At 38.5% G+C, this 22,561-nt stretch overlaps 1 protein-coding gene across 2 annotated transcripts in view; it reads left to right on the top strand.

Annotated features, from left to right (window-relative positions):
• SGCZ (sarcoglycan zeta) overlaps positions 1–22,561 on the top strand; it is a 1,025,749-nt gene that overhangs the window by 35,756 nt on the left and 967,432 nt on the right. Inside the window, exon 1 of one of the 2 annotated variants that reach the window (XM_058669862.1) lies at positions 1,377–2,524. The exons of the other annotated variant lie outside the window; for it this stretch is intronic. The gene's annotated coding sequence lies outside the window, so the exon portion shown is untranslated. Of the gene's footprint in view, positions 1–1,376; positions 2,525–22,561 lie in introns of those variants that run through there. 2 annotated transcript variants of the gene reach the window in all.

Below are 22,561 nucleotides of genomic sequence, written 5' to 3'. Positions count from 1 at the left end.
ATCACTTATTCTTCCAACTTAATGAAAAAGTCTTTCATATGTCTATCTGGACTCTGCTTTCTAAGTAATTTCCAACATTAAGATTTATTTTTAGATTTTCATAATTGCAAACTTTTAATTTGTATTAGAAACAGTATCACTTTGCTAATATGAGCAAAATAATTTTGTTTACAAAGTTAGGTAATGGCAAGTTCATAGGAAATGTATATTTCATATGGAAAGGCTTGACTTTCAAAACAATAAAATATTTGTGATGGTGTTTTAAACAAGTTCATCTGCTCACAATCTGCAGTTTTGTTCTTTTTTCTTAACATATTACATGAAATAATTATGTAAAATGAGCATGTAAACTTCGAGATGTCAACCTTCAGTCTCACTAATTAGGGACTATTGGTTGCTTGACATTAACCTTGAAAGCTGTAGGCACCAGTCAAATTTGAAAGAAAGATGGTTTTGATAAGTGTGTGGAATAGAAATAGGCTTGAACTAAAGAACTCAGCATGCCTGATGATAAAGCTGAGCCCCACAGGCTTAGCTGCAGACTACCGGGGAAAACTAGGAGGTGTGCTGTGTGGGAGGGAGAGGGGAGCGGGGAGGCATGGGGGTTTCTCGACATTGGGATTAGTAAAGGTAAAGGTTTCTTTCCACACATATTATCTGTTCCAAGCACATTTATGTGCTTATTATCTAGTGGGCTTTCAGGACATAGCAGGGAATAAGAAAGATATGGAAGATGCCTTCAGGAGCTTATACTCTACTGGGAGTCATACACACACAGAACCGGAAAATAAACACAGGCATTCAATAGTGATAAAGTGAGGTGACTGCTAGGACAAGAAGATAGAGGAGAGTAACTGAGGGACTCACCTGAGGAAAAATTCTCTCCTAGGAGAAGGCTTTAATCTGAAGTGTTAGGCATACAAAGAGCAAGCGGGAGAGAAATGGTCCTGACTGAGTGGCAGCAGCAGGTCTTAAAGAGACACTGTTCAAAGACAAGGCAGGTGGACCAGAAGACCAATGCTGGAACTCAGCGAGGAAGGACAAAGATAAAGTTAGACTGAGGTGCCAGGAAACTAGGCAGTCTATGTGTACATTGTAGAAATTAAGAGAGAAACATTTTGAATAAAGAGATTTATACAGCTCTACGAGCCTGAAAAAAATTTTGTCTCAAAATGCACACACACATACATATATGTAGTCTAATATATCATAATAAGAGAAGGCATGAATCCTTTTCACAGACATTTAAAGGAAGAATATAAGCCCCTTCCCCCAAATCTGGCAGCTATACTTCATATGCATTGACCTGTAAGAACCTATTCGGAGAACAGTCTTCTCGTAGAACACTTGGCTGATTGCAGGAAATTCTGCGTCACAGTCTTATTTGTCAGGTTCTTTAAAAATCTTTAAACGAAACACATACACACGCCCAACACTGGAATTGGCAAAGATCTAAAAACGAAGATATTCGAATACAGGGGACTGATGGCCATAAACACATCGCTTTCTGAGCCAAAGGCATGGCAAGAGGCAAGGAACGGAAAGAATGAAAATGCCTGCCACCCAGCGGATTCCGGACAGAGGGCAGCCTTTAAGACCCAGCGACTGTATTTGTCGGGAGAGGAAATGTTGCTTTTTGACAGATGAGAGAAATCCCCTCAGCGCGGGCGGTGGGAAGCGAGAAGCGAAGTCAGTCACCTGGTGGTGAAGGCCAGTAAAACAGGCGAGCAGGAGGAAATTTTCTCTCCCTCTCTCGTCCCCTCTTTTCCCCCTCTCTTCTCTCTGTAGGATCCACCTCCTTTTCTCTCAACTCTTTTAACATAACCTTCAAAGGAGAACGTTCCCTTCAGAGTTTATTATCTTCTTTCTCCCACTGAGAGAATACCTCTCAGCTGCAAGGGATTTTTTTTTTTTTCCCAAGTCTATGCAGGACTTCGGGAATTCGGTTATCTTGCCAGGGAAATTGATCATTGCTAATGTCTGGGACTCACAGCGTGCTAAATTAGCTACCAGAGTAAGCCTGACGGAGGAAAAGCTTTTATCATCCACTCTTCTCTTCAGTTTGAACACATTTGCTTGAAATTTGCCGCATGATGCTGTCCAGGGAAGCAGCTTTTTTTCTTGGGATGCAGCAATTCGCTGGTTTCTAAGCTTATTGCAGAAGAAGAAATAATCTTACACAGAGTGGATTTTTTCCCCTCCCTCTCAGCGGCTCGATTCAACTGAGCCGTGTGGCACCGCGGCTGAAGATCACCTGCCAGCAAATCTTTGAGCAAGTCAAACAAAGTGAATTGTCATTATTTATTTATTTATTTATTGTATTATTTTGACTCGGTAGAGGCGGCGTGACCACGGAGAATGAGACTGAGAGAAGCTGCCAGGGCTTGGAGGAGGATAAAGCTGAGTTTCAGCTGGAAACTAAAAGACTAGATTGTTTTGGGGTCCAACTTGCCCGGTTCCTCTCCACTTGTTTCAGTTTCGCTCCATGGACAGATCAACCAACCTGGACATTGAGGAGCTCAAGGTACGTGATGCTCCGGCCGGGGCGTCGTTCCTTCTCTTCCTTTCCCGGCTCTGGGGCTCGTCTGTCCCCTGTTCCAAGCCGCGCCGCCTGGTCCTCACACCGCCCGAGCACTTGGGGTCCCGCGGGATGGCGAGTGGGCACCGGGGCGCGGTGTTCCCGGGCGCACGGCCGAGGACGCGGAGGGCGGCGGGAGGGCTGTCTTCCCTTGGCGGCGCCTCCCGACAGCAGCCGCCCTGACCTCGCCGTCAGTCCCGGTGGCCTTTGGGCTACCCGCCCGCGCCGAGCACTGGGGGGCGGTCAGGGGGTCCCACGTTCCGCCCGCAGACACCCGGTTTCCCTCCGCTAAGTTGTCCGCGCGCCCGCTTTGCCTGCTCTCCGAGGCTCCGACCCACTCGGGGCAACCAATTTCCGCTCGCGACCGCCCCGGCTGCTCTCCCTCAGCGCTTCCCCTCAGACCCTCTCCTCACACGGCCGCGGCTTCCTCACCGGGGCTCGGCCCTGGGCGCGAACGGGGCGCTCCGGCCGCGAGGCAGCTGCGCGTGAGGAGGGTCGTGGGGCGGGGGGGGACACGGAGAGGGTCCTCAGCTGGCCGGGCTCCCGCAGCGCCGCGCTCCTGCTCATCCCGGGGATCACGGCTGGAGAAGCCAGGCTGGGGGAGCGCTGGGGAACCCCGCGCCTGGGAGCCGGCCCCGGAGGGGGCGGGGCGGCAGCTGGGGAGCCCCGGGGCGCCCCTGCGCGGCGCCAGAGCGCGCGGTCCGGGCCCTCCCGGAGCCCCGCCGCCGCCGCCGCCAGTTGCGGGGTGCCCTCGCCGCCAGTTGCGGGGTGCCCTCGCCTCGCCCGCTCCCTCCGAGACGCCCCTGCTCGGCCGCCGCGAGGGGCTGCCTGGCCGGAGCACCCGGGCTGACCATCCGCGCCCTTCCATCTGTGGACACCGCTGCCTGCAGCTCCAGGTTTCTTTTCTTGGTTTCTTTTTTAACGAAGTTAAAAAAAAAAAAATTCCACAAACCGCGTATTTAAATATCCCGCTCCCTGTAAACGGAAAGGGGTGTGTGTGTGTGTGTGTGTGTGTGTGTGTGTGTGTGTGAGTGTGTTTGGGGGTGAGGGGAGGAAGGGAGTTACTGACAGAATTATTGTTCTTCCCTTTCACGCCTTACCCTCTTTTCCCGCCGGCGTTTTGGCCACGGTGTGTTGTTTCAGAGGGCATTTCTCGCCAGAGACTCAGGTGGACTCTGCGAGGAGGACTTTGGAGACGGCCCACTCGCTGGGGAAACTTGACTAGAGGGGGTTGTTGCAAACGTCCGGGCGCGGGGTCGGCGGCGAGCTGGGCGCGGGGAGGGAGGGCCGAGCGCCCCTGGCCGCAGTCCGCCCTCTGCCGGGCCGCCGCGGAGTCCCGGGGAGAGGCTGGGCTTCCACCCGAGACTTGGAGTTTCTTGAGAGGAGCGGAGTGGGCAGGAGGCAGGTTTGATGTGCCGAAGTTGGTGCACACGTTGCTGTGTTTTGGGAAGGTCACGGTTGGTAGACCTGGGCCCTGACCACAGATCTCTCCTCTTCCTCTCTGTACTGCAATAGCACGGGGAAAGGTGTGGTTTTATTTGAGATGCAAGACAGTGCTTGTGGTGTGTATTTTATATAGTTCAGAATATCCAGTTGTTATTATTAGTTTGTTCACTCTGGGGGTATCACATAGAAGAAAGCCTATTCTTTCCAGAAAAAAAAAAGGCTTGGATGGTGATCACAGGAGTAACTTACCCTCCTCTGAGAGCTGTAACACCACTAAACTGACATTCAAATCAACCAAAATGCAACCCCCCACTGTGGAAACTTGTGTCAGGTGTTATTGGAAGATCCCCGCTTGTATGTTCAGAGATTGTTCCAGTGCAGAAGTGCTGGAAGGGTTTGGGTGTGAGGGGTCATGTTGGCAGTGATTGGGCAGTGGTGATGGCATGCTGTTGGAAAAGATGCTAATAACCGACGAGAAATTATGCCAGGGACGGAGTCCTCGTGAACCATCAGCAGTAACAAGGGAGGGAATGTAGTCTTATTAGAAAACATTTGAGAACCTCCAGTCTAGGAAAAACTTTGTGTTGTCAGTTTTAACTACAGTTCTGGAATGCAGAGGCATCGAGAGACTTAAGCTCTGGAACGTGTGTGCTTGGTAGAAGTGAATATATTGCCTGTGGAATCACTTGTCTGAATTTCTTCACAGAATAAGTTGGCTTGGATTTGCTAGGCAATTCTGGTTTAAGTTATTCTCTGTGGAACATCTTGTTGAAGAGTCTTCCCGGGTGATTTGCTGAGACGTGGTAGGGAAAAAGCTCGGGATACTTATTTTTAGAATTGTTTGCCTGTTTTGACTTTCTTTCCTGTGATACAGAGATACTTACATGGAGACGCATGCACATCAGGGTAGCTCTTGTGATTTTTTACATATATAGCAAAAGCAGTGTTAGCAGGGATTTGACAACTAAGTAAATATGCATACATTAGTAGAATAAAGTTTTAAATGATCAATGTCATTGTTAAGTGAAGCTGCGTTTTAAGAAAGAATGCTTCATCTGAACTATTTTCTCCTCATGAGGTTTTTAAAAAAAGCATGTATACTTGCTGTGCTGGGTGTGCAGAAATGAATAGTTATTTGCTGTACGATATATAGCATTCTTTAAGAGTTTAAACTGAAGACAAGCTTTAATAATGAAGTATGAAGCCTTTGCTGTCATCATGTACCAAACGTAATATTTATGATAAAGGATTTATTGGTGGGAGAGTAAAAGAGTTGTGTGTGCAAAACTTGCTAATGAAGCCAGAATGTTTCATCTTCTATTCTGCACATAGGCTGTTGATGAAACAGGTTGGTGTTGAAAAGGGAGAGAGTTCTCCACAGAATTTTAGTTTGGTCTTTTCCCTTTGATCTCTGTTTCTTTCTCCAACTTTGCTCTGGATTTTGCCCTGGTGTTTGTTTTGCAGAAGAAACAACATCAAACAACCAAGAATATGGACTGCTGCTTTGGAAATGTGGGTATTAATGACTATTGACATTGTAAGAAACACCTTCTCGCCTGTTAGATCTGAGTCAGAGAGTGTTGAGTGCCTTTTGGTAGTTGCTGTGTAAATACTAGCTGTAGCTTCTATTTGAGCTCTGTAGTTGCCCTCCCTTAAGCAGATCTTATGTATTGGAACAGAGATGGCAAATTGTTAGAGCTGACAGTTTTCAATGTGCTTTGTGTAAGATTCACTTATAAGAGACATCCGGACTGAATATAATATTATGACTCTGCATTCTTTTGATGGTTCTTCTAAATCACCTGTGTTGATTAGGAATTCAGCAACTATACTTTAGGATGCTAATGTTACATTTGGGTTTTTATAATTTGCTTTTGTATTAAAACCATAAAACACATTAAAAGCACGGGAGATTTTTGTGTTCATATTAGATGCCTGCTTTCACTTAGCTATGTATCAGTACTCCTTCTTGAAGGACTTAACTGCCTGAAAATTAAAATGGAATTTTTCTATTACTTGCAGAACATACACAATGTGCAACAGGATTGTTTTCTCATATATCATTTTGCTAGGCACTACAGTTATAAAAATCCTGAAACACATAAAACAACTTTTCTGTAAGTTTACATTTTAAGTAATGTTGCTTAATTTTATCTTTATTTGAAATAAAGGTTTTTTTTCTGCGAAGATCCTGGAATTAGACAGGTGAGACCAATCCTTCTCAGGATAATAGTGCTAGATCATGAAAGAAATATTGTATATGTAGAGAAATGATCCAGCCAAAAAAATCCAGCTGAAAAAAAATTGCATAGGTGTTTGAACAGTGGTTGCTTTAAATATGCTGTGGGCTTAACCAATCTCATTGTACATTCATCTGCATTGTCAGTAAAATAAGAGAACTGGCACCTGTGAGGACTCTAAAAGTGAGCTTTTTTTTGTTGTTGTTTATTTGTTTCATCAAGGAGAAACTTAGCCCAGGAAAGTGGAGCTTGTTTGCAGTGTAGGAGGTTTTGTGAAGAGTGTAGGTAGATTTTTTTATTATTGTTATTATTAGTCATTCCATAGTGAAAAATAGTACTCTCCAACCAATATTATATTTTTAGCAACCTACCTGGTATAGTCATATCTTGGCTTAGAATAAGAAAATGTATTTGTGAATCCTGAGTTATTTGACTAGTTTTGTATTCAGAAGGATTATAACTTCTTTATCCATATGTAGTCCCAATTCTCTTTTGATAAACAGGAATAGTCATCAAGATATAACACTTAACCTTGGCTTTAACAGTATCATTATTATTATTTTACACTGACAGATCAGAGTTGTATACATTTAAGGGCACAATCTGATGTTTTTCTACATATATACAGTGTGAGATGATTGAACCAAGCAGGATAACAATTTCATCGTCTCCGTTATTGTGAGATATTCTAGAGTTGCTTGCTAAGCTATTTTGAGATGTACAACTTATTACACCATAGATATTTTAATATTCAGAAACAAGCTTGTTTAATTGAAGGTGAAATGAACTTCAAGTTACAGTCGTGAGACATTCTTTGTACAGTTAGGAGAGATGGAGGATCAGATCATATTTGATGTGAGTAGGAAGAGAATGAAAAAAAAATACATTTGAGGCAACTCATGCCAATCACTATTTTAGAAATCTTTAATAGTCTGCTGTCATTACTAAGCATATATATTTCAAGCTTCCTACTGATGATTACAGTTTTGCTGATTTTCAGATTTTACCAATTGAAAATATATCAAATTTTGAAGGTCCTGTAAGAAGAATATTTCAAGATTTATGGGCTCAAAATTGTAGCTACCTAAGATGACTTAATGCTGTAGGACAATACAGCTTGTGTCTTTTGGGACATCCATCTCATATAATATTTAGTGTGTTGTTTCTATTACTATATTGGAATTTCAACTCAGATATAATTTAGCAGATTTTACAACTTTAAAATATTAAGGAAGATGGTATTTGTTTATTTTAATGAAAACATCTAGGAAATTTTCAGTCTCTTCATTTACATCTGAGACTGTTAAGTAAATATTTGCATGCCCTTTTTACTATCTTAATGTTGAGAATTGTGCCAAATTTGATCAAAATCTTAACTTCTATAAATCTATGTAACTAAAAGTGTTTTATTTTATATAAATGGTAGTTCATTAAACGATATGTTTGCAGGTTGTCTCGGAAGAATGTTGTGAGCAATCCTTGATCAGATCTTAGAGCATTTATATTGCTCTGTTGTCATCTAGTAGGCTGTCTGGAGTGTCATGTTGACATCAAAATGCTTTAAACATGAAGGGTTTCAGCATCCGGCCAGAATGGCTGCCATTAACAGCACAATGAAACAAAGGCTAAAGCCTGGAGGGTTAATTCAGGCAGGTAACTCCATTCCAAAATGAAGTTCACACAGGTGGGAATTGCTCTTACTCCAAGTTGAATAGTATGTAACCTTACAGAAGATTGATTTGTGTGGTGGATGAGGTAATAGCCTGGTTAGGATACTGCTTAGAAAAAATTGATCAAATGTAGCCTTTGCCATCCTCCAGCAGTCACACCCTGGGAATGTTCCAGTGTTCCTGGTTCCTATTGGTCTCAGGTTTCTCAGATGTTACAAAGTGGGAATTGTGTCTGATTACAGATTTTTGTTTTGATCAGTCATCTGAAGCTAAAACTAGAGAATTTTCTGAGCAGCAGCCTCTGTGTCTAACAACAAGCGGAAAGTCTTCTGGTTTAAAAAGATTTGGAATCTTTGTCCAATGTACTTCTCGTTTGCCTTGGTTCCCACACACTGCAAAGAACTGTGAGACCGAGGGTCACACTGTCAAACCTCAGGACCAGGCACTCTGCAATTATTCTGCAATTCCGACAGGATAAATTTGAGCACTTTTTTGGAAAAAAACTTTTTTTTGCCTGCTTCTTGAAGAAAACAATTTTCAAATTGGTGAAATACTCATTTTTGCTCATCAAATGTATTTCCCTTCAAACAGTAAGAGAGGCATATCTGTTGAACATTAGTGTCTTATTTTGTGGATAGTATAATGGAGTCTCAGAAAAATCAGGTGAAATATTGAGTATTGCAAAGTTAGTGAACAGTGGAATAAGGACTCGTATTGGTTTTCTTTCTCAAATTCTATGTTCTTAGAAGTACAACAAAATTCAAGGGAGTCCTTTATTAACTTCTGATAGTAGTGGTTTCTTACTGAGTCCCTTTGATGTTTTTGTTTCAAAGAAAACAACTTGTGAGGTATAACAGGAATTTACTCTTGTTACAAAAGAAATGTTATTACTTTTATCTTTTTGTAATTCTTTATCAGTTACTTCAGTGCAAATTAATATTAATTGATGTGTTAAAAAGTGATGTATAAATCATGAAGCCAGAATGTTATTACAGTTTTAGAAGTATAAGCCATACTTTTATAATTGAGTCCTGAATATTTTGTCTAACTGCACTAATCTTCCTCATTCGGCCTTACAGATCAGTATAAATAATTTTGATTTTCTTACAAGCATAAATAAATTTTAATCTCCAGTATAGATCTGATATTTTAGTTTGATGACCATTTAGTTTTTGTTCTATATATTTGAAGTAATTCTGAATACTGACACTAAAAATATTGCCTGTTTAGCTTTTATGATAGCTCTGGCATTTAGACATAGAGTCTACATGTAGTAATACATAATTAAAGTAGGTTTCTATGGTGATCTTTGAGATATAACAAAATTAAGTAATTATAAAATAAATCTAATTTTGATCATTGATGCGATTTTTAAATATAATTTTCCTCAAATTTTGTTGGAAAAAATAGCAGCAATCACAGATGCAGTATAGATATAATTTGGGAAAGGCCTTTTTTTAAAAAAAAAAAAAAATCAAGAGCAGATCAATATTCCATAGCTTCTTCTTAAGAGATCCTTTTTGAAACCATTGCAAATCTTTGCACTTATGAGTTTAATGACGTTGTAATTTAAGTAACAACACATATTTTTTTGCTTAAGAATCATCATTTTCTTGAATCTCTTTCTTTTCATCACCAGAACTAGATTTGGCATTCTTCTGGAGACTGCTTTCCTCCAAGTGACAGTTTTGACCATCTCACTAGAGTGTCTACCCAAGTGGCATGGAAAAGAAAACACAACAAAGTTGTGTGGAATTTCGCATTCTGGGTGTTTCCCCAGTTAGCCTTCACCTGCTGGAACCTCACTGAAGTGCACCTGCTTCATCACTGTAGAATTCTTTATGCCTGTTAGCCATGAGCATTCAGAGTTACTCAGAGTTAAACATGCAAGCACCAATAGCTTATTCTATTTTTCTTTGCTGGAAGCATGTAACTTTTCAGTTCCTAACTCACATATTGTCATGGTCTACCTTGGTTCCACATTTGCTTTTAAATTTCCTTCTTTCTTTAGAAGAGGTAGGGAAATAATATTATCTATCTAAGATAAAAGAGACACTTGATTCTTTCTTGGGTAGATAAAACAATTCAGCTGCCACAAGCAAGAATGTTTTTGTGAAACAAGGTATAATAAATCAATGTCATGAGTGGGAAAATACTGTTATCATTGTGATTTCACGAGTCTGTATCAATTCAGAGTATTAGAGGATTAAAAAAAAATCCAAAAACAGAAGAGACGCTAATTCAAAGAAATAAATGGCTTATCTAAGGATTTATTGGATTATGTGTTAGTTGTTACCACTCCTTCAGCATTAGATGCATAGGGAGAATTTTTATCCTTAATAATGCAACTATTTGTTTTCGGCTAAACTACTGTTACTATATTGTAAATCTTTTTCATTACAAAGCTGAGAGCATTTTTGTCCTTTCACTTAGTTTTACCTTTATCTTGGGAGCGTATTTTTTTGCCCGACTTTACCAAATACTTTTGTTTTAAAAATTCTTAATTTTATAATTCTTTTCCTAATAGCTTAAGCACTTTACCAGAGAAATTATGGTTATACATGAATACATACATTGTTAAAATGTTAAAACCTTTTACAGAAACTCAATTATTTTTATAATGTTTCAGTGGCCATGCCTCAATGGTTCTTATCTCCTTTAAACAGCTTTTAATCCTCCGTGCGTTTTCTTTGATTTGTCAGGGAAAGCAGAGTTTGGAGAATGTGAATTATCCTTCTGTGTGTTACCCAGTTATTCCATGTGTATCACTTCCGTTGTGTGTAAGAACTGTGTAACTTGTGAGTTTATTTGCCACAAAGTTAAACTAACTACGTTCTTACTGAGCACTTGGCTGACACTGAATACATATGTTACCAAAACTTCCACTGCTTCCACTATTTTTGTTCTCCAGATTTGCCCTTCTGTACAAAGAGCAACTGTAAATATCTATGCTTCCAATATCAACAATTACTTCTATCTGATGTGGAGACATTATGTTAGTGGAAGTTTAAATGAATGAGCTCATACTAATCAGCATTTTGTTCCATGTTTTCCAAAGCACTTTTTAAAATCAATGTTTTGATCTGTTGATTGCTCTAGGCAGCAAGAGGCCGTTAGACATTTAGATAGTTCATTTTATCTCATCAAGTTTCTTAAAGTTACCTGAGTCATGGTTCAACGAGTTAGCAGTCCTTCATTATTAAGCCATTTCTGGGATACATTATATGGGCTTTTAATGATTATAGACTGATATATACAGCCAGATTAGGTTAAATGCATACATTAGATGATCCTAAGTTTACAATGTTTCTACTTAGGAATTCACAACTTTCCAATAGTGTGAAAGTGACACATGCCCAGGGAAAGCTGTGCTTCTCACTTTGAGTTTTGATTTTTTTTTTCCTGTGCTAGTGATGATCTCACACGATGCTGGACAGTGGTAGCAAGGTGGAGCTTCCAGTCAAACATAGATCAATAGGATGCCAACTGAAGCTCTGCACTGCACTGTGCTTGGTAGCTGAGCTTTGATACTGGGCACACTGCATGTCTTACGTGCATTTTGACTTAGTATTTTCAACTTTGCTGTTTATTGAGAAGTCACACCATCATAAGTCAGGGAATATCTGCATACTGGGCACGTGGCAGGTGCAGTTGACCATCTTTCCTGGGTTTCTGAATCCAATTATGGTACAGTTCTGTTTTCATTTTAAGTATTTACCTTTTGAGAGACAAGTATTTGTTTTATCTGTCTCCCAAAACAACAGTAACTTGTAACATTTAGTAAATAAAGAGGCAATTAGTTATAACATTTCCAAGAAATGTCTTTTTCACTTACAGCTATTTTATATTTAGGCATACATGAAGTGTATTTCAGAAAATTTTGAAATATTCAAAGCATAGTAAATATGTGGTATTTCTCATGCTATCTCAAACAACTAAATAATGAGTAAAGTTCTATAACTCAACTTTCATAAACTTCCATAATTTTATCAGTTGTCTGTGGATGTAGAATTGTTTGTCTTCTCTTCCCAGCATTCTAATACTTAATATGATGTATAATCTCTTTTGTGAACTTTGCTCTCTAGAAGTTTTGGAATTGTACTTTAGTGTTTTCTAACATGCACGGTGGATTCAAAATTCATAAGAATGAAATCCCCTTTTTTCCTTATTGATGAATAGTATCAGAGCACAAAATGAATAAAGAAACACTAATTAAAATTTTTGGAATGTTAACTGTAGCATATATTGTAATTGAAAAAGTATAAGTAAACATGAAAATTAATGGAATAAATATCATATTAAACCCAAAGAAATATTTAATTTTATGTACTTTTAAAAGTTACTCAGTATTTTCAAACTTTTATTTTATTTTCCTTTGAAATTGTGGGGAGAGAGGAAGAGAGAGAGATATCTTTCGTCATCTGGTTTACTTCCTAAATGGAAGCAATGACTGGAGTTTAGCTAATCCAAAGCCAGGAGCCAGGAATCGGGAACCAGGAGTTTTCTCTGAGTCTCCTAAATGGGCATATGGCTTGAGAACATGAATCATCCTCTGATGCTTTCCTAGGCCAGAAGCAGGGAGCCTGATCAGAAGTGGAGCATCTGAGACATGAACTGGTACCCGTATGGGATGCCAGAGCCAAAAGAGGAAGCTTAGTCTATTATGCCGTGGCACCAGCCCACTGGTATCCAAATTTTATACTGCAAGTTTCACTGCAGTGTTAGTACATGTATCCTTATACTCTGTATATACATTGTTGAATACTAGCAACAATTTGGGTTTTATAATATTCTGATGGTTTATAATGCAATGTATGCATTATAGGGATTCTTACCTTTTTGATTTGTTGTCAAATCTCTTAAATAACTGTAATCTATGCCTTTTCCTGTGTTTACATTGCCTGAGGTTTTGGTCCATGGTACTGCTGTATAGCTTCTTCTTCTTTTTTTTAAAGATTTATTTTTATTACAAAGTCAGATATGCAGAGAGGAGGAGAGACAGAGGGGAAGATCTTCTGTCCGATGATTCACTTCGCAAGTGAACACAACTGCCAGTGCTACGCCAATCTGAAGCCAGGATCCAGGAACTTCTTCCGGGTCTCCCATGTGGGTGCATGGTCCCAAGGCTTTGGGCAGTCCTCGACAGCTTTCCCAGGCCACAAGCACGGAGCTGCATGGGAAGTGGAGCTGCTGGGATTAGAACCGGCATCCATATGGGATCCTGGTGTGTTCAAGGCGAGGACTTTAGCCGCTATGCCACAGCAGCGGGCCCTGTATAGCTTCTTTACACATGCTTCTGAGGTAGATTTAATTGCTTGCATGGCTTGTAAATTTATTTACAAGATGACCATGCTCAGTGGTGTACCTCTTTCCTTTCACTTTGTTACCTGTTCTCCTCTCAGATTCCCCGTATTTACCAGAAATCCTTATCTGGTTGACACACAGTCACTTTTGTCTACCAAAATTGAGTCCTCTTTGGCCCCTGTTGAATCTGCTCCTTACTTCTAGTTATTTTCTAAGTCTTGGTCAGGGTTTCACTTTTTATGATAGTGAACGTGCTGTGGCCCTGTGGATTTTCATATTCTCTTTTTTATTTGGAGAAAAATTTCAGGGTAATTGAGAAATATTAGAGACATGGTACTGCAACTAGGCCTGAAGCTCCATGGAGAGGATATTGAAGTTACTTGAAAGACCTAGGAGCACTCTTCCTACTGAAGGAGAGTGGTCCCTGGAAGCCAGATCTGATAGAGTTATTGATCACCTGTGACTAACATGTTTAAGTTGAAGAAGAGGAATCAGAAATCATTTGGAGATAATAATGATCAATTTTGATTTTTTTGCCTTGGTGAAATCTTAGTGTTAACACTGTCCTGGAATCATGAATTATGTTTGACGATTTCCTTAGGTGGTTTTCCATATTTTTGACAGTTTGATCAGATTTCTTACAGTCAAAAACATTATATGCTTCTGGGAATTTGACAGCTCTGTCTCCAAGAGCTGGCCTGAAGACAGTATGGTAAACAAGCCATCTAACTAAGCAAGGAATTGGAAATGAAGGGAGTCTTGATGGAGATAGGTCACAGTGTTTGATTTCTGGAATGCATATGATTCCTAAAGAACTTGGTTTGTTAATTGCAATTCTGTTGGTTACAATGGTTTTTAAGTACTTTAATCATTATTATTCTTAGTGTGTCAGTGAAAATCTTCTAATTGTCACAGGTGTTATTTTAGCTATTTTGTGAGCATTATTTTGTAGGCTAATAAGTAAGGCATTTTAAATATACATAGGCCTAAGTAGGAAAGTCTTATAAAATTTAGCTGAAGATATGATAATAATGGACAGAAAGGAATCTTTTAGCAGTGTGATTTGCAGAGAGGGGGAACTCTATCTATGCTACCCCAAATGGAAATTCATCCTTAGTAAGGAATCTACTCACTTCCTTACAGTTTTATTCAAATGGCATGCTCCAGATCTCTTTTACGAGTATAAAAATAGTATTTTGTCCTTAGCTTACCTAAAATTTTTACTTATTTACCATTTCCTATGAAATAATGCAAATTTCTAAACATGAGGTATAACTTGCTCATTTACAGTCTACCTATGAAAATTCCTACATACTTTCCAACACACACACACCCCGAATCTCTCCCATTTTCACGGAATAAGTCATTTGTTCTTAAATATGTTGATCTCTTTCTCTGTTGTAAGGTGTATGTACTTGTGTGAAGCACAGGTTTATTGCTTGGCTTTGACTGAGAGAATCCTTACTTTTGAGGAGACAGACATCTCTTCCCTTGAATGCTAGCATACTTTGTGTATTTAGCTCCACAGTACATTTCTAACCAAATTTACCGTGTGAGTTTGATGCCGGGTTCTTGAAGTGTGCTGAAAATTTCTTAAGGAAAAGGTGTAGTATAAATCTAACTTATACATGTTGTGAGTTTCCCTGAAAAGTGTGGACATTTTCTCACTTGTTGAAGATCAAATTCTATAAAAACCCATTTGAGCAGGCTTTTTTTTATGGTATTTTACTTTTTCTTTTCTTTGCTAATATGTTTGTATTTAAGTTTTGCAAAATCTTTAGATTTTATGCATGAATGCTCTGGTAATGTAGCTTTGAAATGCGAAGGAGAAATCAAAATAAAGTATTTGAATGAGAAGATTCCATGTTTTTCAAAATGTGTTATGACATGGTGAATGCCAGTGTTACCCACGAAGATGCATTATTTCAGCCTCCTAAATTCTGTTAGTGGAGTTTCATGTGGAGAGCAAAAAAGGAAAATCAAAAAACAAAATTTAACTTTTTTCTCATTTACACAGAGATTGTGTTGCTAGACAATTCATGAATTGTGTAAACACATTAAAAAGAGTCTTGCAAGGGACTTACGTTTTCAGCAGTTTTGTTAACTGTTGCAAACATTGCTGTTTTTCAGCATGAGTCTTCCTCCTACCAGATGAGTAGATGGGGTTGCACATGTTCATCCAATAGGACAGTATCTCCTCTGCTAAAACTTTTTGAATTAACTGATGAGAGCATAAATTTCTTTTTTTGTTTGTTTGTTTGCTAGCATTTTTAGTGGCAATGTGGAAAATAATCTCATAGGCTACCAATTACAGTCCACCACCGTGAACAATATGCAGACCAGATAGGAAAGAAAATTCCATTTCTTCTGAAGCCTCCTGATAGCCCCTTGAAAATATGTTTTGTTTCTCTATCTTCTTCAACTGCTTTCTCCTTCTCCAGCAGACACACATTAGCTATGTTTGATTTCACTCATTTGCAGTTAAGAGTCTCTTTCCAAGTCCGGGGGGAACTTTAAGATTTTTCGTATTGACTTCTTGGAACAAATATATTCATTACAATGTACTGTAGCTTATGCTATATTGAACCAGAATGGCCCAGAAAATACATACCTAGGGTTCAGCTTGTCTCTGATTGGAGCCTGAATTGTCCACCTAATGAGTTGGGCTTACGCAGGGCCTTGTTTGTCAAGACCTCAGCCACTATTGTTGATAACTCCTGAAAATAAGCTCAGTATGAAGTCCATGATTCTTATACTTAATGGAATAAAACCAGAAAACAAAAAGTTTGGATTAGGGCTTCAAGTCTATACACATTAGTTTATCCAAGTCCAGCTACAAAATTGACTTTTGTAGTGTTATTTCCACATATATTAATTATCTCAAAATCTTGTGACTTTAGTTATGTTGCTTATACTATAATGGAGAATATGATTTTTCTCTTTTAATCCAATCATTAAGCATAACTCTAGACAGTGACACTTTATATTTGTTTTTGAAATTATTTGAAGATCAGTATCTTTAATCATGATTACTTTACAGACCTGTGCATTTCAAAGACAATATTAGAATCATATCTGTGACATTTGTAGAGTTCTGTTTAACTGATGAGTGCATTTGTTATATATTACTTTTCTAATGGTCATAAGCGTATTTGTTTGCTTTAAACATACTTGTCTTATTCTTGGCAAATAAAAAGTATTTTCCATCTAGCAGGCAATTAATGAAAGCTGGATTATTTATTTTTGAAACTTGTTTTCTAATACTAATCTTCCTGCTTATGTACCTTGAGATCACTTTTGATGTGAGTGAACATGAGATTGGAAGTCATCTGTGTGACACTGCTGATTTCTCCTTACTTAAACTTCCTGTTTCATTCTGCATTCATTTTGATGGGGTGGATAATATTCAACACTTTGATAAATACATCATTTACTCAGGCTTATGGAGACCACTTGCACTGTGACATAATGGAATTAATGGGATATGAATAATGTCACTGCATCCAGTCTGACAGTCAGAAATATAAACTTTCACTGGGTGACTCCTCTACTGAGTTTGACACTTTTGATTCTTGCCCAGTGAATAATAGGAAGGAAATGATAGTCATAGCTGAAGCTCTGCCCCAGTACCCTATAGGTTGGATTGATCAGCAATGCATTTTAACAGCAAAGGCCAATCAAGATTATGAGTTTGTGGGCCCAGGGGCGTGGCCTAGCGGCTAAAGTCCTCGCCTTGAATGTGCCCCAGGATCCCATATGGGTGCCGGTTCTAATCCCGGTAGCTCCACTTCCCATCCAGCTCCCTGCTTGTGGCCTGGGAAAGCAGTCGAGGACGGCCTAGTGCATTGGGACCCTGCACCCACGTGGGAGACCTGGAAGAGGTTCCTGGTTCCCAGCATCAGATTGGCACGCACCGGCCGTTGCAGCTCACTTGGGGAGTGAATCATCGGACGGAAGATCTTCCTCTCTGTCTCTCCTCCTCTCTGTATATCTGACTTTGTAATAAAAATAAATCTTTTTTAAAAAAAAGACTATGAGTTTGTAATTATTTCCACATCACAAACTTACATGTTTATATAAAGTAAATCAAAGCAAAGATTTTTTAATAGACATATGAGAACGTGAAAGAAAAATAGTACGGTGACAGTAACCCACATCTTAAATTTTTAGAGTTTTATTTACAGAATATTCATGGTTGAAAAGAAGTAAATTTAAAGATGACTGAAAAGTAAACACATCATAGTGATAACCATACCTTAACCAAGTATCTTAAATGAAAGTATGCAGCGCATCATTATTGGACAGAGTTTAATTGGAGTATGGAAGTTCTTTCCTATCTTAATCATGTAGAATTTGGAGGCAAGTATGATGTAGCCTTGTCGTTGAAGGAGAAATGCAGCCTAAAGGTTGGGAAGCCATATCTACACTTGATCTTAGCCAAAAGGCCAAGAAGCAATGGGAAACCATATCTAGCACACACTGTTTATTTTCTTGGCTTTGGAGCCACACAGACATGGATTTATTTCTAGCTATACTTGTGAGCTCTGTGACCATGAACAAGTTATTTAACTGCTAAATGTCAAGTACTGCAAATGCTGAAAATGATTAATTGTTTTGTTTCTTGTATATACTGGTGACACTATAATGAGGTGATACAGTCACCGATGTTTGACACAGAGCCCTCAACCTCTTTATTAACATCATTTCATTTTTATTGCTAAGATATCAGCAAGAGTTAGCAAAACACTATCTGGCTATAAAATAAGTGAATGTTTTTAGTAAGGTGGCAGGTTTCCCCTGGAAATGATAGCTGATGGGTTGGTTACATAGGACATTATTGTCAGGTGACTATGTTAAACTGTCCTGAGTGTGGGAGTTGCATTTAGGGCAGCAGTTAAGATGCCACTCAGGCCGTCTGCCTTCTTTTTTGGAGCGCGTATGTTTCAGTCCCGTGTCAGCTCCTGATTCTAGCTTCCTGCTAGTGCACCGTCTGGAAAGTAGCAGTTGCATGTTTGAATAGTTGGATTCCTGTCACCCACGTGGAAGAAAGAATAAGTTACAGATTTTGTCTTCAACCTGGCCCAGCTCTAGCTGCTCTGGGCATTTAGGAAGTAAACTAGTGTACAGGAGATTTCTCCTGTCTTTGAGATAGAATATAAAACTGTCTTGGGATGAGACTTAAGTTCTGGTTGTTGCATGGCTCTTTGGTAAAACTAAATGTAAGTGCTTGAGTTTAAGAATATCAAAACCTCTCCAAAGGTTCTTAACTGCCTAAAGGCAGCTTTTAATTTTAAACACCGAGAAAAGTCAATCAGCCTACACCTAAAAATATGCATTGGAATGTGTTTTGCATGCATTAAAGCCTAATTTCACATCTCACCAATTTAACTACTTTTTTGCTCAACTCGTCTCAGATGCTGGGTATTTTATTTATTTATAAGAGGACACATAGTCTGTTTCAACTAACATAGGTCTCTATCAAGTAACCTTTCTATTTGTATGCATGCTTTAAGAAATGTTGATCCCTCAAGATATTTTAAAAGATAGCATCATAAGAAAGCTAAGAAAATAATATACTAAAAATAATTTTTCTTTAAACCTACTAGGGAAGAACAATCTAATATGGTGTAAAATAAAACTTTCATTAAAATACAGTTATATCACATTAGAAATAGATTGTATTTTACATGGAATTTATTGCCATTGTATTTGCAAAAGTAAAGTTAAATGATGCTGATTATTTTTTTAACATTTATTTTGATCTAGTTGAGAGGTAAAAGAGAGAGAGAGAGAGAGAGAGAGAGAGCAAGATAGCGACCATTCACCTGCTGGTTCATTATTCAAGTGTCTGCCAGAGCAGCACTGGGCAAGGGCAAAGCTAGGACCCAGGAGCTCAGTCTTGGTATCTCATAAGGGTAACAGTATCAACACACTTCAGCTATCATGGGCTGCCTCCTAGAATGCAGTAATAGGAAGCCAGATAGGAATAGCCCAGGCCCAGCTGGGCACTTCGATTCTGGATGCAAAAATTCCAAGCTTAAATCATGGCACCACAAGGCTTCTTCCTGTTTGTTCTGATATGTTTGCAATGATGGAAGCATTTTTTCTTAAGCCTTATTACTGTTGCTTTTAGGGGTCTTCAAAGAGTTCATGGAAATTCATATTTTGAAAAAAAAGTACGTGGATTTCAAATTTTAACCATTAAGGTATTTTATAAGTATGTATATAGATAGAGCAGATTTTTGTATTTTTGAAATATAATTTTCAAAAGATAACCATACTTTCCTCTGTCCCTCAATCCCCCCTTGTTTCTGTCCTTTCTTTTTTTCTCTCATTTAATTTTTGCAATATTATACTACCAAATTACTTTATAATCATAGGCTAATGTATGAGTAGCCTTTATCTTCAACAAATGAAAGGTAGAAAGACTGTTATTTTGTAGGAATATAGATAAGATCTATGAACAATAGTCAAATCTTAATATGTTAATTTTATTTTTATATTTTATTGTTTTATATATTAAGTACCACATATCAGAGAAAGCGTGATATTTGTCTTTTGGGGGAACTGGATTACTTCACTAAGTGTAATGGTCTCTAGCTATTTCCTTTTGCTGCAAGAGATAGAATTTCCTTCTTTTTATGGCTGAATAGTATTGTATCATTCATATATATCATTTTCTTTATCTAGTCATCAGCTGATGTACTTCAGATTGATTCTACATCTGAGCTGTTGTGAATTGAACTATGATAAATATGGGCTACAAATAATTCTTTAACATGCTGATTTCATGTCCTTTGTGTAATCCCAAGAAACTGGAAGACTAGATATATGGTAGATCCATTGCATGTCCATACTGTCTTCCATAATGGTTATACTTGTTTATGTCCATCTGCAACACGTGTGTCCCAGGAGTGTAGCTTACCCCCATATGTTTACTGGCATATAGTATTTTAAAAATGTTTCAGCGATAAACATTATACCTGGGATGGATGATTTCTCACTGTGGTTTTTGTTTGCATTTCCCTGATGGCTAGTGATCCACAGCAATTTTTCATGTACCTGCTGATCATTTGTATTTCATCCTTTGAAAAATGACTGCTCATGTCCCTTGCCCATTTTTTAAGTGTTAGCTTTTATTAGTTTTTAAATTTAGTTTTAAGTGTGTGTTAGTGCTAATATAAATTATTTATTATAGGTTTCATCATAGAAATTTGGATCAGTAGGACAAAAGAGAAACCTCCCAAATTATTCCACGTATCTATAACCAACCAATATTTGTCATATAATCTAAAAATCACTCCCAGAAGAAATGATAATCATTTTAACAAATGCTATTTGGAAAATTGGATTTTTGCATTCAAAAATATGTAGTAAGATCTCTACCTTGTATTTTAGACAAGAAAAAAATCTACTCACAGTGGATCAAGCATCTAATTCCATATCCCACCCCCTTCAAACTACTACAGGAAAACAGAGGAGAACTACAAGAGAGTGACTCAGACAAAGACTTTTTGGATAGGACCCCAGAAACACAGGCAATAAAAGCAAAAATAAACAAAAGGGATTAAATTAAGCTAAGAAATTTGGCATAGCAAAGGAAACACTCATCAAAGAGGCAATCAACAGAATAGGAGAACATATTTGTGAAAAATTTTTAGATATTTATGTGTTGGAAATGTAAAGTGCAGAGTGTGTGAGAGAGAAGGTCAGGTAGAATGTGTGTGTGTGTGTGTTTGTGTGTGTGTGAGAGAGAGAGAGAGAGAGAGAGAGAGAGAGAGAGAGAGAGAGAGAGAGAGAGAGAGAGAAGTAAGTTTTGGTTTATTCCCCAAATGGTTAAACGGTAACAATAGCCAGGTCAGGGTTAGAAACTCCATCCTGGTCTTTCAGGTCATTGGCAAGGACCTGAGTACTTGCGCCACCTTCTGACTTCTCACGCATTAGCAGGAAGCTGGATCAGAAACCAGGACTCAAAACCAGCTTGTAAACTGCCTTAACCAGCTGTACCAATACACTGGCCCCAGATTTCAAATTTTTCTTCACAAAGTAGACATATTTTAAATCCATTTTTCCATTAACTTATAAATATTGAGATTCAGATAAACACAGAGAAAAAGAGAGCTTCAATTTATTTATTTCCCAAATGGCTTATGACACTTGGGACGGGGCCAGGCTGAAATCAAATCTCCCACAGGGATGTCAGGGACCTAAATACTTGAGCTAATATTGCTGCCTCCAAGGTTTGAATTAGCAGGAAACTAAGTCAGGACTTTGAAAGAAGTGTCAAATCCAAGCACTCTAATGTGGGGATGTGGGCGTCTTAACCAGTCTTAACTGTTAAGCTAATTGGCTGCCCTTTCATGAAATTTTTGACCTTGTAGAATTTAATCTTTTAACACATTTAAGTCGCAATCTGCTCTTGTATGCTGGTTTTTAAAATGCTAAGCCAAAACCAAAACAAAACAAAACAAAAGGTGGAATGCCTGAAATCAGAAAAGCAGAAAAGATGCTGTTGCTGCTAACATTCACACCCATTTTTATTAGTATGATGAACTTTAGCAATTGGGGCTAAGAATCTTGGTTCCAGCCCTGACTGAGGTGGCGTAATTTGTTGGCACTCTGTTCAACTTTCTGATTATGAAACTCAAACCAAATTACCAGTGGAATGCCCCCCAAAGGCTATTTGAATTAGATTAATTCTTAGCTTTAGGTTGTGTGCTCATTATCAACTGTTATGGTGCTCCCTTTTGTGATCCCCTCAACATTGAAAAGAATATTAGCTTGTAAGCAACAGCATGCCTGAAAAATAAGGGGAAAAAATCTCTCTTGTCCCCAAAGATTGCCTTTAAAATCATGGTAGCATTGTTTGCCATTTGATTTTTTTCCTTCTACCTTGATCTCATATATGGGTGGAACTAAAGCCAACAATCTTTGTATAACTTCATGATAGCCTGGCATAAAAGGAAGATTTGAATTTTGTTCTCTTACAATTCTAGCATTCTTTCTGTAAATCTATTTTTATCATAGCAACAACTACTACCATCTTATTTTATACTTGCACTTTTTAAAAATATTTGGCACTTAAGTGATGTAATTCCAGGAATGTAAAGGGACAAAATATAATCTATGTTTTTTTAACAGAGAGTTTTTTACAATAGTAATATCCTTCTCAGTTTTTTTTTATATTTGATGGAACTAATGTATATTAACACTATTTGTATAGTGTCTATTTTTCCCCAATCTCCATTTTAGAAAATGTTATAAGAAACTAAAATAATATAAAGCATGCTTTTTTTTTTGACACAGGAAATGTTTTTGCTTTC

Source organism: Ochotona princeps, chromosome 11 (assembly GCF_030435755.1).
Source record: "Ochotona princeps isolate mOchPri1 chromosome 11, mOchPri1.hap1, whole genome shotgun sequence".
Classification (NCBI taxonomy): domain Eukaryota; kingdom Metazoa; phylum Chordata; class Mammalia; order Lagomorpha; family Ochotonidae; genus Ochotona; species Ochotona princeps.
This window is presented reverse-complemented; position numbering and strand designations above follow the sequence as displayed.